The 17,709-nt window shown below is 38.1% G+C and overlaps 1 long non-coding RNA gene across 2 annotated transcripts in view; it reads right to left on the bottom strand.

The window, feature by feature from the left end:
• LOC135418592 (uncharacterized) overlaps positions 1-17,412 on the bottom strand; it is a 41,612-nt gene extending 24,200 nt beyond the window's left edge. Inside the window, exons 1-3 of one of the 2 annotated variants that reach the window (XR_010432553.1) lie at positions 17,039-17,412; positions 16,581-16,647; positions 8,001-8,225 (exon numbers count right to left, since the gene is read on the bottom strand). This is a non-coding gene — a long non-coding RNA (uncharacterized LOC135418592). Of the gene's footprint in view, positions 1-8,000; positions 8,226-16,580; positions 16,648-17,038 lie in introns of those variants that run through there. The other variant, XR_010432561.1, reaches the window with a different exon arrangement.
• Between the last annotated feature and the right edge of the window lie 297 nt (positions 17,413-17,709).

Genomic DNA, 17,709 nt, shown 5'->3' on the forward strand with positions numbered 1-17,709 from the left:
ATGCTGTGCAGTTTCATTGACATCAAGAGTAAAATATATCAAGTGTGGATGAAAGTCATAGATGTAATGCATCCGTAACGTTTTTGAAAGTTACGTACTCGACGTGTGTGAGAAAACAGGGTCTCACAGCTACAGCTTCCAGACGCAGACTTGTACAAAGTTTTAAAAGTCTGTGGGAGGTGGCACTCTGAGTTAAAGAACTTGATATGGAAGTAATTAGGTAGCAGACAAGAAGCAAGGTAGTGCAATAAGAGCTTTCAAGAAAGCTAAATGATTGCTCAAATCTCTCCTTCTCTTACCGTTCCTGACATCCCTTATGTTAAGGCAGGCACGATAAAAGATCTACACACTTTCTTGTTCTAATAATTTCCTCAGTAATCAAGGAGCGGAAGTTGTTCAGTGTAGTATGATCAGTTGGAAGACATTTGCTCCAGCATTTGGTTCTCATGCCAAGAACATAAAACCGTCTAATAGAAAATCCTCCACACATGAGCAGAGAATAGAGCTGAAATAGCAACCAGCAGCTGATTGAGGCTGTCTCTGCCCACTGACCAGCTGACCAAGCAGGAATTTCAGCAAGTGGTTGCTGAGCTGTTTTAGACTAGCTCATGCATCAGATCCCCCGAGCTCTGATAGAGGCTCTACTTTTTGGGGAAAATCCTGCAACTACTTGCAAGGCTGTACAAGGACCACATTGGGGATAGGTTTGAAGGTAGAATAGACAACAAAGAGTGTCCTCTTCCCAAGAAGGTGACATTTAGATGAGACTTGTGCACTAGGAAATGGAAAGGATAACTTAGTGGGATAGAAAACTGAGGAAATGTGATCTCTGTTGCTAATTCTACCATCACCTTTTACCTCCCACCACGAGTAAGGAACATTTGGGTGGATAAGTAGATCTCTTGGCTTGGTTTAATGCCAGCAATGAGAACATTTGTGAAGCAAAGCCAAGCATGCTGGCAAACATCCATTGATCATTCTTTCCTTCATTAAAGTCCTCTCACCTTGTGAGAATAAATTGATTACGCTGCCATAGGACATGCTTCCTCCAGCACTTCAAAGCCTGCAGAGGTGGAAGCTGGATTTGGGCCATAGTGCCTGGAGCCTTCAAGAGTTAATTAAACATAATAGTAACCTATATATTTACAGGTCCCTTTTTGATGACAGCAACAGAATAGAGGTTAACCCCACTTTTCAGGTTCTCCCTCAGGATTTGTTTGAACTTTGCTCTTGTTCCACCTCTACATCAGACATGAATAAGTTCTGCAAGTCAGAGAAATACATGCTGAATCTCCAGCTGCAGACATGGACTACAGGGACGGAAGACTGAGGGATTTGCTGAGGGTTATATATGAAAACTGTGGCAAGGTGCAGTCGTATTATTTCATCCTCTTCTTTTCTCACAAATTCCCTGACACCCTGCCTCGTCTGTGATGAATCATGAGAATACCAATAAATAAATAAGTATAAATGACATGTGGGTGCTGACTGAAATTCTGCAAAGCACCTTACTGCTGCTGAGGTGGCAAACAATGAGGAACAGAAATCTTTCAGATTTACCAGTCCTAATGCAAAGAGCATTTATTTAAGCTTCCACATAAAGATCAACTAAGAAGCTTTAAAGACACCACTAAAACCTTCAAGCTGCATAACATTGATGAAAAATTGACTCAGAATCAACACGCTGCACTGTACTTACTAGCCCTGACAAGGTGGATAAAAATAGCAAGGAAACAATGCTGACGTCAATCAAAGACTGGGTGAGCCAAAGAGTTTTGCAAATACTCCCACGTGGAATGAGTCAGAGATGGAGTGGAGAGTCTGAAAAACACAAGGCAAGCAAAATCTCTCTAAAAGAAGTTTCACTGTGCGCTCAGAAGCCTTGTATAAGTTGAATTTAAAGCGACAGAGAAATACTGTTGAAATGACGGGGAAAAAGAGTCTTGAAGGTGTTTCAGTCCACTGGCATGGCAAGAAGTTCTCTTACAATTTTTTTCCCAAATAAAATGCTAGATGTGATAAATAAAACCAGATCTTTTGGCAGTATAAATTTCCCAGCTGAAGTTTGGCAACAAGAAACCTGATGCTTATGTCTTCCTGTGAAGATGTGATTAGCATCCTGCAAGACAGATCTGGTACAGAGTATTGATGTCTTCTATCAGTAAGCAGAGACAAGGACAAGTCCAGCACCTGATGGACAGAGCATGGCATGCCATTTTATGGTATTTTAGGATAGGAAGTAAAATAGCATATTGCAGTCAACTACAATTTGGAGAGAATTTTGAGAAGTCATGAAGTTATTTGAATTTTTTCCTAAAACAATGAAAAACAATAAAATAATAATAATAAAACAATAAAAAAAGAATAGAAATAAAAAAAAAAATTAAAAAACCCCCACCAAACCCAAACCCAAAAACCCACAAGTGAGTACCGTAACTCTCTAAACACATCAAGCAACAAAAATGTCCTAAGGTCTACAGAAGAGGGTGTTTTTAGATGTAGTAGTCTAAGATCTCATATACATGCAATTCCAAGTACTTCAATGTTTGTGTTTACTTTGGAGAATTTTAAAATAATCAAGTTTTGTAAAATCAGTCATTCTGAAATTCAATTAGGTGTCTTTTTGCAACACTTGAAGACCTAGTCCCTTATAAAAATACTCAGTTTCTTGCCAACACAAATAAAAATATCTAGGATTAAAAATTTCAGGAGTGATGGTTCCTTTTTAAACTCACTGTATCGAGTATGATCATTTTGATCCATAGGGCATAGAGACAGTAATCCACAGTAATTATTTGCATTCACAGTAATCAAAGCAAGTATTTTCCTAATTTCATTAGGCCTGAGACCAAGTTTCTTAGCAATTTCATGCAAATAGCTTTCTTTTATCCTGTAAGGAAAGGTGTGCAATTATGGTGTAACACACAGAATCTCCAAATGCCAGCTCATGTCACAATAAACATCTTTCCCAAGGTGAGGAAAGAGGTTTTTTTCACAAAGCTTTTATCCGCTCTCTGATTTTTAACCCAAGTCAGGTCTTTTCCCCACAGACACTTATTTTAGCAGCCGGTTTTACAGCATTTGAAGTTTGCACAATGCAAAATGTACTTTATTTTGTCCTGAAAAAGATCCTTGCCAATAACCAATCTCTTTTTTCATTCCAGAGTTCGTTCTTCTTTATAACGGCCTCCCAGTTTTTTAGCTATCTTGGTGACCACTTGCAGATTTAGGTCTGAAGTAGGAAAACAGAACACCTGTAAGGGGACCGCTAAGAGACTTTCTTGGGTTTGGTTTTGGTTTTTTTTCCCCACTATATATTCTTCATCTTTTACTTATATTTATTTGAAGTTTCAGTCTTTTGCAACTGTTGAGTAAGGAAGACTAAAGCTATTATTTTTTTATTAAAAATTCAGTGCTCTTTGCCATTCCTTTCCTGTTTTTTGACCGAAAAGCCAGCCCAAACTCAGATACTATCTGTGGGTAGGAAGCATCTGAACAGAAAATGCCATGGTCTCTAATGGTTACGACGAAAACCAAATATTTTCGTATACACGCAGTCTAATAATTAGCCCTTTTAAAGACAGCAAGTACTCACTTGCAGTAGAAGACCCATCTAATAGTATATATGTAGTCATGCACCATATTCTTAAGATTGCTTTATATGCAGAACAATGAGAATTTCAAATCAAGACTGTAAAAGTAATCATGCTTTCCCTTTTAACTTCTGTAATGAGTGTAAAACAATGTTTAACTTTCTTTATGTTAAGATTCCATCCTTCCTCTACCAAAATCATAAAATTCTGGTAAAGCATAACTGCTATTACATTATGATTTTGGAAGAAGAGTTAAATACTAAAACATAGTTTAAGGAAAGGTGTATAGGCCTTATTTACTGATCATGTCAGAACAACTTAACTGTTTATTGTTGCAGGCTTTTGGCTTAACTGAAGGCTTTGGTTGAAGGTGGAAGCTTCATTTTTGGCTTAGGGATGACCTCTGAAAGATGCAGCAGCCTCACAGCAGAATAATGTCTTATCTGCAGTGCTAATTTAAATGCATCAAGACTGTGACATGTCAATGTAATGTTATACTGGGAGAATACACCTGCCCCACTTAATACAGTGACTTATTAGTTGACAGAACCTTTGCTGGTAGGAATTGTCTGCATAGCTCTTCATGGGAAAAGTCCTGCTGTTTATCTAATGATGGAGATATTATTTTATGCAGTAAGACCGATACCATAATTTAGATGGGGAGTGCTGAAGGATTTCTGGGTGAAATCTCACCAACAGTTAGCATGACATTCACTGTTCAAACAAAAGTATTCACACACATTTTAAGCTATAACATGCAAGGATACAGGCAATATCTAACTGGTTTCTTTTAACAAGTCAAAAGTTTACTATTTGGAATAGTAACTGTGCTGTAAATAGTCATCAGGATCAGGCCCTTAGGTGTTGTAAAGCAAAGGTCTACACATAATCTGACTAATGTATGTATTTTGTAAGCAATTGCTATCATTTGTCCTTTGACAGGTCTTTCTGAAACATTACAGAGAAATGAAGAATACTTTTAATTTTTACTGTATCAAATTATACTTTTATTAATTATTAAATAAAGATTATTACTAAAAGTTAATGAAAGAAACTATCATTACTATATCTGCCACAAATAAAAAATCTATCTATTGTATTGTAGAGATGATACCATCCATTAATTAGTTTATAGACCCCAAAACCTAAGGAAGTGTCAGAAATTTCCAGGATTTCCCTAAATCTCACATATATGTGAGATTTCTAATGCAATTGAAAGATGTGTGCTCTGTATTAGCTTGAATACTTCTGCCTTTACTTCACTCTTGTAATATCTCCCTCTTTCCAATCACTGCATGTTTAAAATTAATACAAATAAATTACTGTTTCACATCATAGTCACATATGTTAGCTCTTGAAAGTTCTCCAGGCATGTGAATTCGCCTAATTTTATATTTGGAAGAAAGAAGCAAACTACTGACTGAATAGAAATTAAGCTTTAATGTTGCTTCTGCATCTGGTATGACTGAAGTTTGTCCAGTTTCACAGATGCAGAGGAAATTTATGGGTAAAATATTTTGGAACTGCATATATTTTATGTATATTTCCTTACTTTCCTAAAATATTTTATTCCAGCGTAATTTCAACAGATTATTTTTGGTTATGATTCTGAGTGGTGGAAGACAAAACTACCTTGGTCTCTGTTACTTTGTTACATCCTGCATCACTTTGAAATTCACCATTTTGTAGGAATCCACTGCTGGGTTGCATATTTGGCTGGATTCAGGGAAAGAGATATTTTGAATTTCTCTTTATTTTGAAAAAGAAAATGTGATGTTTGCTGCTTGAGTATGTTTGTGGGGAGTTGTTTTATTCTTTATTCCCCTCCCTCCCAACATAAAGTATCTGCGATACTCAGTGCTATGTAGTGGCTCTACTATCTATTGCAGAAAAAGTACTTGAGTATGTTGACCAGGAGGTGCACACACTGGGCTGTCCACAAAGGTCTCCGAGGGCATGGAGCTTAGATCCACAGAACAGAGTGAAAACAAGCCATATGCTGGAACCTGCTGGCTTCTATTGCAAAGTTCCACAGTAGTTTTCTTCCAGTAGAGGATGGGAGGTTTTTTTATGCGGGTATACCTGCAAAGCTATGTGGCACTGCACACTAAACCAGCACAGGCACAGTATCAGCAAGTGCTGGCTGAGGGGCCCCCACCAAACTAGGGGAGAAATCCACAGATCTCATCTTTGCTAATCTTTCTTTCTGACAGTTACTTTCACTCGTGCTTTGCGCAGGCCCTGGGGAATTCACCCTTACTAAAAAAAATCAGAAATGTGCATGTAGAACATACAGCTTTACAGTTTTGATGTATTCATGAAGTCATGCAAATACTATATGTGAGGTACTAGTCAGGGAGACAGCTTCAGTTAAAATAGCTGACATACATATCTGGATAGACAGATGAACTATGCTGGGGTGAAAAGTATAATCGTGCTTTTAATATTCATGAATCGTGTATGGCTATACAGGTCTTTGGGGACAGAGCCAGACAATATAGAGCCAGATATGTTCAGAAAAGTTAGATGTCACTGGGCAATCATATGAATGCAATCCCAGAAGCAATGCTTCTCAGGACATTATTGTCTCATAAGGACAATGTCCTTGATGTTAAATGACTGCAAGTTTTAACTGAACAGTATGTCAGTGTTTTCCACTGAAGTCATTTGACATGACAACTCTAAAATACACAAAATATATTCTGCTTATAAAGAAACACACAGAAACTACTGGAACTAGGAAATAAATACCTGGTAAATAAATATCTGACATAACTATATGTGAATTATGTATATGCACACAAAGATATATATGCATATGTATATGTAACACTATACACAAATGCATATAGAAAAATAAATATATAAACATATGTATGTGCATATTTATATGAGATTCCTACATCTTGTTGAGAAGAACAGACCATTCAGAAAGTAACAGGTTTATTTATAAGAAAAAAAGACAATTTATCACTCATTTTCCTTGCTTTTGCTTTACCATCTTGCCTGTCTCCTAGAAATGTTCCTTCCTATTGTGGTAAAAAACAATCTCATGTTTCTTAGCTGCTGATTGGAAAATGTAGTAATACACAGCACTAACCTGTTTCAAAACATATCCAATATGGTCTTGTAAGTCATCAAAGCCGTAGGGGCTGAGCTAGTGTAAAGAAGCCTAAGGAGAGGTATCTCTGTCTTTAGGTTTTGATATGGTATCTGACACCTGGCTATCAAATCTTGGACATCTGTTTGATAGTTTTGACTTGTAATTATTATGATGCATCCTTAAACAAACAAATCAGAGTAGACAGTGGAAAACACTAAAAGAAAGTAGAACCTGGTCTGTTGCTAGGGCTGACGTGGAATCAACAAATACTTTTTTTTCTTTTTTAAAATAAACTAGAATTTTTTCTACTTTTCTACCTACTGAAAACACATAGTACAATGCATTTGGTGCTGTCAGTTTAAACTGTGAATCATTTGGTAGAATTACATCCTCAAAAAAAAAAGATACTATTATTGCTTTTACTATGATGTATTTACTGTGGCACATACTTGCAAAATGAAGAACCCAAAATAATACTCCTAACACCCTATTCAGACACTCAGATTTAAGCAGACTGAAATCAAAGCACCCATCGCTCTCCTTTAATTCAAAAGGATTTGTGAGGGTACAACATGTTAAGAATATAAGGCCATTTTTACTTTGATTCCTTAATAAATGGACTTAGGATCCTAACTGGAAAGCTGTAACTTATGTGCATAGCAAGGGGGTTAAGGTGGCACAGGGTTAAGGTGGGAAGGCATCGTAAGTTTCTTTGCTCTGTTTCAACATTCTGAAATTTGATGCCATTCACCAGAGGTCTCCTAAGTGTAAAAGTTTGTCTCCTCTTTTTAAATTGCCACCTGCTCAGGGAAACGCTAATCCATTAAGGTCAAGCAGTTCTGAGAAGGTGCTGCAGTGCCTGCGGCAGCCTCTTGAGTTTCACTTCTAGCAGCTGCAGGAAGATGAAGTCGGGATGGTCCTCGTTACTGAAATTAGACAGATCAGGAAGTAAGCGGAGCTTGCCTTTCATCTGATCTGGCTTTGAGATGGGAAAGGTTGGGGAAGGGGGGCAGAGCAGAGGGTGAATTCCTCTTCTAATTACTTTATGGGTCAGTTCTCCAGACTTTGTGTCAATGTCAGACATGCATAATCTTTTTTTTATTTTTTAATGAGAGAAAAGAAAAAAATCTCATGGACTACTGAAGACTTTACGGTTTACTATCATTTAGTTCTCAATACCATAACTTGCATGGGGATTATTATACTGTCCTTTGGGAATGACCAGTCACTAGATCTAAGACACTGAGACATACTGTCTGAGTAAACTTTTCACCTCCTTTACTTAGGGAAGGCTTTGCCTTTTGTGTTCATTGCTTGCCTTCTTTTCTCTGAAGTTGATTTGAGGATTATGAAAGGTGCTGGACTGATAGTACAGGCTGGAGCCCTCTGTTTTTCATACCTGAACTGCTGGGATAGCAGTCCTATGAGAATCAGGTGCCACCTCCATAGCAAAGGCTTCCCACATCATCTCCCCTCTCTGCAGCCTGCACATCATCACTTTGAAAAACTCCCTGATTTGCAGATAGTGACTTTAGAAAAGAGAGTAAAAAACCTGAATGATGGAAGGTCATTCAGAAGCAATGTATAGGTGTGCTCAGCATGAGCTATAACTCATAGCAGTGGTTCAGATGTGGTCCAGCAAATGAACGAACCAGACTCAATTTTGTTTTGTCTCGCTGAGAGCCAGTATTGTCTGGGATCAGCTAGTGGAAAAGCAGACTTTTCAACACCTTTTTTGGGTATCATAGGCTGTGATTATACAAATTCCATAGGCACAGGCAGCCTTACTGCTTCAGTCCCTGCTTTTCACACACCCACTTGGAGTACTATTTTCACAGGGTTTTTAAGAGCTGCTTTAGAGAGCTGCGATAATCCAGGGGATTAGTGAGAGCCAGAGGGGAGCCAGACACATGATGCCCCACAACTGAAACATGCAGATGCTTTGCTTTGATGTGATAAGGTGCAATGAAGCCTTTTAAAACTGAAATGAGGGAGTATTTTGTAGAGCACTGCAGCATCCACTGCAGCTCTACCAGGGTCATCAGAAGCCGAGTTGCTGTGAAGACAGCTGGTTCACTATTTGATTCAATTAATTTTTTGCCCCCCCGATTCTGCTCAGCCAGACTTCTTCACCTTCCCCCACTCCTCTGTTCTCTCAGTCTTTGGGGCAATGGTGCTGAGCAAGCAAACTGTATTTTACATCTGGTATCCCCAGCAAGACGGAAAGATACCCTCCTCCAGAGTCAGTTATGTCTGCATTGTAGGTAGCCAGAAGGAACCTTTTGACAGGATGAAAATAGACATGTTCTACTAACCTCTTTCTTCCTCTATCTTGCAGCAGGCTTTTCAGTATCCCAGAGCCAATAGTGTATTTTGAAACTTTTATCTCCTCTTCTAAACTAGGCAAGATACCCTTACCCTGCCTTACCCTCTATAAATTCTCAGCATGTTTCTCCACCAGAGACAAACAAATGAAGCTACATTTCTTTTTGCATAACTGTTTCTTAAAATATATACAGAAAATCTCCAGCATGCAAGCATATGCAAAGATGTACATGTTTAATCATATATCTGTATTTCTCTTTCTATATATGTACAACTTACTGGAGGATCAGGATATTCAATTGTCAATTTTCATTCATGCAAGAAATCTGTATGCACACAGTTGATGTCAGTTATGGCATTAGGCTCTAATGAGGATTAGATTGTGTTGAGCATTTTATAGAGATCAGAGGAAACACAATCCCTATGCCAAAGTACTTTCAACCTACATAGTGCGAAATAGAAATAGTGGATAAGGTGATAGAAGAAAACTTCTTTTCTAGTTAGAAAACTCATTTTTTATAAGACTATGTCAAAAAGTCTGTTTTTCCCTGATGTTATAAAAGCACAAAAATTTAGTAGCACTTAAGTTTTAAAGTTAGTAATTCATAAATTCACCAGCAACTCTCAGAATTTCTTTGAATCTCCAAGGATGCACATGATCAGGATTGTTTAAAAATATGACTCGCTGGTTACGGTAAATCTGCAGACTACAGATCGCAAAGTATGCTCTAAGGTGCCACCAAGATGTGCCCTCAAGCCCTGCAGATTGAATTTTTAACCAGAAAATAGTAACTTAATTGAAACATCAGTTAAATACCATCACAGATCCAGATCTTGAAGCCAGATATTTTTGCTTAGATCTTAGAATCTATACAGATTGAATTCTGAATGAAGTTATTGAAAATTAACCTTCAGGCTCATAATGACAGTATGGGACCAGAATGCATTCAGAAGCCATCACATACTACAAATCTCAGAACGATAGATAGGATAGGAAGAGACACTGCTGTCTGTTCCTTTGTGATACTTTTGCACTGTTTTCTTTTTTTTTCTTCAACACTTCAAATATTTCTCACATCTTAGATGAGAGTCCTAATTGGTAAGGGGGAGACAACTATAGAGTCATTGCTTATGTGTGCAAATAATTACTGGAGGTTTTGCTTTCATTCTTGAAACCTCCAAATTTGTCATCAAATAGAATTGTTGAGGTTTTGGCCAGCCTAACTTTGCTCCCCCATATACTGGGCAAACCATCTTGTCTTTGGGATGTAGTTGGAAGAGGTCTATTATGATTAGTATAAATCCTGCTGGAAAATGAAATCTTTATTGGAATGTTTATATTATTCCATCATACAAGGGCACTCTTGCTAACTAGACCCTATTTCTCCACTGCCAGTTTCATTTAAGAAGAATTGTAAGCAGTACATTGTTAGGATTTTGTCATTATGAATAAACACATAGTTATTTAAATGCAATCCAGAAGAGATATATCATTAGTATATTTCTAGTTATATCTCTTTCCTTGGCACATATCTTTGCTTCTTGTTATCTGACACAGTCCTAAAATGAATATTTAGTAAAAAAATACTAACTGAATTCTAAAAGAACATCTAGTCAGGACTAGGCACAATGTGAATATTTCTAAAATAATGACAACAAACCATCAATCAAACCAGAAGTATTGTTCAAATAGATCAATAATTGTAAAGAAACTGCTCCTGACATGAGCTGAGGTCTGTAAAAATGATATTTTGTAATAACCTCACATCAGCAAATCTCTTCAAGATGCTCTTTTTAATGTGTGATATCTTGGTTTCAAAATCCCTGCAAAATAAGTGATTATCTCTTTCATTTTAATGTTCCAAAGGTATGGTACCACATATTCTTTCAAAGGTCTCTTGGCGAAGGGAACAGAAGATGTTAGCCCCTTTGTGAAGGGGAAAGCTTTAAAAAGCTCTTATTATTATTCTGGAAAATGCAAACAAAGCTCAGGAGAAGTCCCTGTTAGGAAGCCATTTGCATCTCTTAGAATGACTTAAAACTGATGCAGACGACAACTTGAGTGACTTCTTACCCTCTGTGGACCTCGAAGGCTCAGGCAGAAAAGGAAGTTAAATATTGAAATTATTTTTCTATTGAAAGACACAAAAGCTGATCTGATGTTTAGGCCTTCTGTCCCTGCTGCTGGGCCTTTGGCACTTTATCATCTGTGACCTTGATTGAGGGAATCACTGGTCTCCATTTTATCAACAGCCAGTGACTGCACAATGTCTTGCTGATATTGGCAGCACATGGTGCTGCTTCAAAATTGGCACTGTTTCACTTGAGAAGTTAGCTCTTTTTTACAGATTGTTTTATCTCCTGGCAACATTAAGATTTTCTTTGCAACAAATTCCACATAGCTCTAGGATAGCAAACTGGATTTGGTGACTACACCCAGATTCTGTCCACAGAATCACAGAAAAGTAGAGAAGTGTTTTTGGGCAATTGACTCTGGGAGTTTAGCATGTGTTAAGATATTCTAAAGAACAGAAGGCTTTCCTGAACTGAAGAAATGGTAAATGGAAATCAAAGGCAAGTGACAACAAAGAATGCATTTGAAGACTTTTTTCCTTTATAGAAGACCAATGTACCAACTACTAAACCCATATTTTTAGGTAAAATTTACTCTATGCCAAAAATAAGATATCTTTTACAGAGAAGTCCATCAGAAATACTACAAAAATATGTGAAGGACCAACAAGTTGTTTGATCATTGGATCTGATTCAATAATATGCAGAGATATAACATGACAACTCAGATGTCTTAGCAGAAATTATTGACACTACTATTTGTTATATAACACAATTTGATGGAAATTAACCAAAATTTCTAACATACGATGCTTATCTAGAGGATCAGAGTTTGCCTGAGCAGTCTGTGCAGTCAACAGCAGCTTCACCATCGACTTAGTAGGAGCAGAAAAAAGCCAGTGAGCACAGGGAAGAAACAAGAAGGGAGCTTGACCAGTCACACAAATGCTAGAGAAATTATCATACAAAGAGATTCAAAGGAGCCCCAACCTCAGAGTGCTTTCCTGGATGCAGTTACTCTTCTGATGCATGGAGCCACAGATTGTCATAAACTAAAAGCACACTTACTGAAGAAAGCGCTATAAGGCCAGCCAGCCATGGGACACACTGTGTTCCAGTTTTGTCTCCTTTGGGCTCACCACACCCAGCCTGGATCTCTGTCCATCAGCCACAGACAATGAGTGTCTGGGCTATATGACACAATAAGCATGTGTGGCGAAATCATAGCCCGTTGAAGTCAACATCAAGGCTGCCATTGACTACCACAGGGGCAATATTTCATGCAGTCACAGTTGTCTACACAAAATGGAATAGCTTTTTAAGCTGCCCTCTTCACTCTTCCATTTTCTGTCTTCTACAGCAGCACATTTGGGGGTAAACTAGGACTAGTGGGAGTCAGTGAAATATTTTTCAGGACACACTTTTTAGTGCAGTTTGCCTTCTTTTGGCAGCTGTGTCCAGAGATACAGAGGAAACCCTATTGCAATCAGGAACTTTGTAGCACTGTGGTTAGCTGTCAAAGTAAGGGAGTCCATAATTGGTAGGCTGACAGTGATTGCAAAGGAATGAGATATTACTGCTTCTTCTTATTTGAAATTGAAACCTTATTTTAGCAAGGTGATAAAGATCAGTCTTCCTGAAATTTGGAAGATAATTTACAATTATTCTGGGTTTTGGTGAAATGCTAAATAAAAGCTGACCATCACATAGCACGGTGGTGTTCTGAGCTTGCTTAGAGCTTCTAGGGACTACAGCAAATAAAATTAGTAAATAATAATCATAGCAGCCAGTGATGCCTCTTAAAAGATCGAATATTCAGAAAAACAAAGAAGAAAGATATTCTTGGAAAACTGAAGTTGATGTCCACAGTGTCAGGTGAGAAGAAATAACATAAGGAAAATTAACAGGAGTTATATTTTAACTTTTCAGATGGACCAGGATGTTGCTTCCAGCTTTGCTGAGAAGCTCAAATTCTCTTGGATTACATATCTAGAAATTTGGAGGCCAGCCATGATTGGGTAATTGAGAATAAAAGCAGTCTCTTCTTGGCAGCAAGAATATAATAGTGCCTCTGTTACTACGCTTGTTTTCCTCCTTATGCCGGGTTTCTTGCTCATATCTGATTCATGCTGAAAGAGTAAGGATGTGCACCAGGATCAGAAAGCAGCATGCAGGAGCATGGATGTTTCTTTTGCAGAGGAATGGCACTGCATTTAATGAATGTCCTCAGCCTTAGTTCATTCGAAAGGATTTCATAATGAAGCCCATTGTTTAATCTTCTCTCCTTCCATTGTTAGTAATATTCTAATTATAATAATTATTATTTCTTGGCATTTACATAACACTTTGCATCTTCAAAGCATTCACTAGCTATGAATCATATTGCTCACCAGTTAATTTATAGAACTGGCCATGATTTCCCTGCTAATTTTTTGAAAGTAAAACAGTTTTTAAAGTCCTGATTTTATGATGTGGAGAGATACAATTCCTATTAGGTCATATTTGAATCTGAATATCTGGAGGATTTGGTCTGACAAAGTAGCCTAGTTCCTTTGGGAAAAAACAAGGACCACAACATGTAGATCTGTGTCATCCAACAGCTCAGAGGAATATCGAACAGGATCCAAAACAGATATGTAGATTTGATCCAACAAAGTCAAACAGAATATTTAGTTGATTATTATTAAAAACACTTTCACAATTTAAAAAAAAATCCAGAAAAAATACCGGAGACATTTTAAATATTGCAATTTAGAACACATAAATTTTGAAGTAATGGAATTTCTTTCAAGATGAGTGTCCAAGTTTTCATCAGCCCTGTTAAGTCCAAAGCTGTGACAGAGCACTGTGCCATTTTCCTCTCCTCTAAATGGTGGCTGTGTGAACTATGGTCTCAGAAAACAAATCAGGAAATCACTGTCTCTAGATACTGAAGAATGAGCACAGGAAATGGTGTTCTTAAATAAGGAAAAGCCAATGCTGGGATTCTCAAACTTCAGATGCACACAAGTACCTTCCCAACATGGGAACACAAGACTATTCACTCATCTCTTGTCGTTAGTGACTTTAAAGGAACTTGTGTATTGGCCCAGAGGACAAAGTCTCCTTTCTTTCAAATTTGTGCTACCTTAGACCTCCACACAGAAAGCCATGACTTTTCACCTTCTGATGGCCTGAGAGGCACGTGAGCTTGGGTTTGGTCCATAGATGATATTAAACAATTACTCTCAACAACAAACCAGATAATCTGCCAAGAAAATAAGCACTACTGCATTTAACTTTATAGGAGATAGTTACTCCTGGACTATGTATATTAATGAGTTTTGAATGAGTGACGTTTAATAAAATATTCACTATCTCTTCAACTTTCTTTCATTTCTTTTCTTGCTTGAGCCCTTTCATATTTGAAAATTAATTATGCACACCATATTTAACCAGGGTGAAAATGAGACTTACATGGAACCTTTCCAGCTCTTCATTACATATTTAATTGTTAAAATAATCAAGCTATCCATCACACAATCTGCCACCCAGTCGTCTGTCACCTTGGAACCAGTCAGAGAGATCACAGACAGAGAAGTGTGGAAAGGAAAATTTCACATCTCTTGTGCTGAAAAATTTTGCCATTGAGAGGAATGGTCTTGCTGTGACATATCTGCATTGTATTTCCATAGATAACAAACAACAGCATCTTCATGGCATCTTCTATGATTTGGGTTTCCTCCCATTAAGCACTAAAAACTATGTCCGTGTTCTTTAGCACAGAAGAAAAGTTCTTTAGCACAGAAGAAATTCAAGCTCTTGTGTTTTCTCATTGATTTTAGAGCCAGCCTAAGAACTGTATGAAGTACACGGTGATCTGGCCAGCATTTAATAGTTGCTACATGTTATGTGATGCTTTTCATCAAAAAGCTTGTCCATGCACTTCACTAAAATGCTAGGTAACATAGACCTAGCATTTAATGGATGGTGAAACAGAAACTCTAGAACAGTATCAGGCTATAACAGTAATCCTTCAAACATAACATTTACAAGGCACTTTGTAAAGCCGAGTCCTTTGACACAGAAAGCCACAAAACAAACATAGGAAGAAGGATGAAACTTCCATCTTCTGAGTTTGACTACAGTGTTCTTTCCGCTGAGCTTTCCACACAGTGAGAGCTGCATGAAATCTTCTGAGATGTTTCATTTAGATCTGGGGCTCTATGCTGCAGGATCAGAAGCCAATATGATGCCACGAATGCAGAATATTTGAATGATGTAAAGTATGAAGAATTCAACCCTGGAGATTTTCAATGGTCCCCCAGAAATGTAGAAAGTACAGGAGTAAAGGTATGAAGAGGAACAAAATTGTTTTACCAACCTGAGTGTCAGGCCCCAACTATCTCACATGCCAAATGTTCATAATGTCACCAGGAAAACAATGATGCACACTGCAGTAAGAGCATTTTTTAAGTGCAGGTATGCTTCAGTGGTCATAAAAATATAACTCATTTTCAATTCAAAAAGGAATATGGATGGGGTGCAAGTTTTAATGCTTCATATTTTACTGAAAGCATCATAGTACTATATGCTAGAGAGAGAAGGATCACAAAGAATATCTAATTCTTACACTGCATCCCACAGTTGTAGGTAAGATTTTCAAAGGCATTTTAGTGGGAACAGAGTAGCCCAGTTAGTATATTTAAAACCAATCTCCTTATGTATTTCTCTATAAATGAAGCATAATTTCAATTTAATAGAAAATTTTACGTAACCAAGAGTGGGCTTAAAACTAGACAGGTCTAACAGACCTCAGCAACTCTGTAGCTTTAAATGACTATTGTCTAATGTTGTAACAGTCTCTATCAGCAATTGTGCGTTGCCCTGTGGTCTAAGGGGAAAACAAGCTTTCTCTTATTTCATGCACAAAGGTAGAACAAATACTATTAAAATCTAACTGAAGAGCTTTCCAGAGAGTATTAAATACATCTAAGCTCAGGCAGGCGGTGATGTATTGTGAAGGTCAAAGCTGATATGAACAGTGAAGCAGCTACTTGCAGGGAAATAATGCATTTGGATAAAGAAGTTGTGCCTATCAAATAGGGATATGAGTTGGAAAACAAAAAACTAAACAAATCAAATGAAAAAATCCATAGAAGATGCAAGAATCACAAAACAAAAGTCACCAACACCAGCCATTGCTTGAAGTATCAAGGACAGAACCAGTGAGGCGAATGATCTATCTTATAAATTAGACTTCAACTACTGTAAAAGCAGGCAAAGTGAGGGCCCAATTGTTTTTGTAGCCTGTCGGAAATAATTTCAAACCTGACAGGATACCATGGCTCGTAGTGTGATCTCACAGATTTCAGTGGTCATGCTGAGAGATAAGCAGAGAACCATGGTAAAAACCCTGATAGCAAAAGCACTGCTGCCAGCTTTGCTGTACTAAGAAATTATCATTCACTTCAAATAGCATATCAGGCGAGCGCTGAATGACTTACCCTTCCTCCTCTCCCTCCTCCTCTACTTGCCTCCCTGCTACTGCCCTCTTTTCCTCCTTTCTCCTCCCTGGGAAGACATGAAATGTTGTGTTTTATGGTATCAGAACCAACTGATACATCCAGTAACAACAAACATAAAAAGAAATTACACTGCCATCAAACTATCTTTTAATATCATTAGTGTCCTAAATTAAAGCAAGATAATTGTGCCAGCAGACAGCGAACAACCATACACAGATACTAATAATGCTGCAAGTAGGTTATAGAGTTTCACTGAGGGAGAAGGTGCCATGCACTCTCTCTGTAATTACGTTGGCAATCAACTGACAAAGTTATTTCTTCAGTTACAAACGATGACAGGCAAAGCCATGCATTTCATGTGCCTGTCTGAGATGGGGTGCCCATTGCCCACTCCTTGGATCCCCAGCTGCTTGGCGCAGAGGGCTCTGCCAACTCACCTTTGAAAAGGTATGGACACACTCAGGGGGGACAAGGGCAGGTCCTGTCACACCTGCAAGATCTTACAACTGCTATCTGGACCAATGTGAAGCCTTGAGCACCAAGGGGAGGCCACGGGAAGTTGTGACATCGCTGCCACTGCAGAATCTATAGAGCTTCCTCAAGAAGGGCAGCAAGAGGGACTGGTGGATGAAGGGATGTTGGAAGAGGCACATGGTTTGGAGCACAGGGCCCTAGGGTGGGGGGTGCTGTTGACTGCTTAACCCACAAATTTCTACCCATAAACTTAGACCTCTGGCTATTGCCCTCTTTTGGAAACTGCAGTGTTGGCCTGCAGAATGGGAATGCCTGTGTTTTATCGATCAGGGAAATTTATTCCCTTTGACTGATAACCTCATATATTTGGACTAGTGTCATTACTATTTGCATTTGTGTGATACTATGAGGTCCTGTCCAAAACATATGCCCTGGAGATGAATATTTTCCTGGCAGAAATACCCACTAATTCCACTAAAGGTACAGTTTGAATTCATTTAATTTATGTGCACAATCTTCAAGCTGGTGGGGAGGAAAGAGAGTCCTCTGAGAAAAACACTAAGCAGGGATTTCAGGGAACTGATTTAAGTTCTTAGCATTGATGCAGTTTCAACTGTCAACAAATTACTTCATT

This window comes from Pseudopipra pipra, chromosome 1 (assembly GCF_036250125.1).
Source record: "Pseudopipra pipra isolate bDixPip1 chromosome 1, bDixPip1.hap1, whole genome shotgun sequence".
NCBI lineage: Eukaryota > Metazoa > Chordata > Aves > Passeriformes > Pipridae > Pseudopipra > Pseudopipra pipra.